The 1589-nt window shown below is 38.5% G+C and overlaps 1 non-coding gene across 1 annotated transcript; it reads left to right on the forward strand.

The window, feature by feature from the left end:
* The first annotated feature begins 554 nt into the window (after positions 1-554).
* On the forward strand, positions 555-713 carry LOC115870041. The gene has a single exon (XR_004046510.1). It is a non-coding gene; the product is annotated as a U1 spliceosomal RNA (small nuclear RNA).
* The last annotated feature ends 876 nt before the right edge of the window (positions 714-1589 follow it).

The following is a 1589-nucleotide window of genomic DNA, read 5'->3' on the forward strand; positions in this document are numbered from 1 at the left end:
CTGGGGGATGGACAACAGAAAAGTGGGTGAAGGGAGACATTGGACAGTGCAAGATATGACAACATAATAATTTGTAAATTATCAAGGGTTCATGAGGGAGTGGGGTTTGGGGAGGGAGGGGTAAAATGAGAAGCTGATGCCAGGGGCTTGGGTGGAGAGCAGATGTTTTGAGAATGATGAGGGCAATGAATGTACAAATGTGCTTCACACAATTGATGTATGTATGTATGGATTGTGATAAGAGTTGTGTGAGCCCCTAATTAAAAATAAAAAAAGAATGTAGGGGTGGAGTTTGTTTCTCTGGTCTACCCAGACTAACACATTCACATATCATATAATCTGGTGGTTTAAATATATTGAAACGAGTTGTGCAATCCATTACCACAACAAATTTTAGAACATTTTCTTCCTCCTTGTACCCATTATGATTAGTTCCCCATTATTCCCTAATATCTCCTGCCATAATCCTAAAGGACTATTAATCTATTTATGCCTCTATGGATTGCCTATCCTGGATCTCATATGATGATAATCATGCATAAAGACAACAACAAATACTTACCTGGCAGGGGAGATGCCATGTTCAGTGGTTTTCCCCGGGCGAGGCTCATCCATTGCACTCTGGATGTGCTGGCCCCTGCCATTTCCCCAAATGTGGGAAACTGGACTGCATAATTTGTGGTTGTGGGGGACTGTGTTTGCACTCTCCCCTTAAAAAAATTAAAAAGACAACAACAAAATAAAAAGCAGATAAGCCTCAATCCAAGAGAAAGCAGAAAATTATAGAAACGCAAAAAAAATTTTAAATGGGTCAAAAGGGAAAACAAATGATATTATGTTACATTTTAACCGAATTATATTTTCAATAATCCACTTTTCCAGTGCAGTCTGGCCAATGGTCTGGGGGCTCCACAAATGAATTTTGTGCTTTCACTGTTATCCATACCCTTCTATAAACCAGGTGTCCAGATTTTAAGCCCTTGTACAACTCCCTCCTCCCATCTTGGAATTTATGATTTACAAACCTTGAATAACACAAGCTTGTGCACTGCTTCCATATGGACTCAGCTGATACTTCACTTCCATGACTTCTTATTTTAAAATAACCCTGGAAGACCCTACTCTTTCTGATAGCTGGACGCCATCTATTTCACCGTCCTTTGCTCTAACACCTGTGTCTTAAGTGCTTACTTCATGAGGTCACGCATTGGACAGGCCCATGTTGTGAGAATCAATTGTTCTTAGATTAGAGTGTATGATTAAGTGTGAGCTCAAAATTCATTCACACATCTAATGTTTATATACGTCCCTGGTACGCTTTAAAGGGAGCATTATCAACTTGTTGAGTAATTTAAGTAACCTCCATGAGACATTTGATAATTCTAATAATAATATCATTAATCTAGCCATTGGTGTGATAACAGGAAGATATACATGTATAGGAGAGCCAAAGTTACTGAAAGTGAAGAATTTTTCAAACTTCTATAGTCTGAAATGGATCAAACATGCAATTAAGAAGCATTGATAATTACAGGTGAAATGTGAAAGCTGGGATTGAAGAAGAGGATCTTCAGTTGGAAAATAAACTC

Source organism: Echinops telfairi, unplaced genomic scaffold (assembly GCF_000313985.2).
Source record: "Echinops telfairi isolate 266 unplaced genomic scaffold, ASM31398v2 ScPeMD7_70;HRSCAF=299, whole genome shotgun sequence".
Taxonomy (NCBI): Eukaryota; Metazoa; Chordata; class Mammalia; order Afrosoricida; family Tenrecidae; genus Echinops; species Echinops telfairi.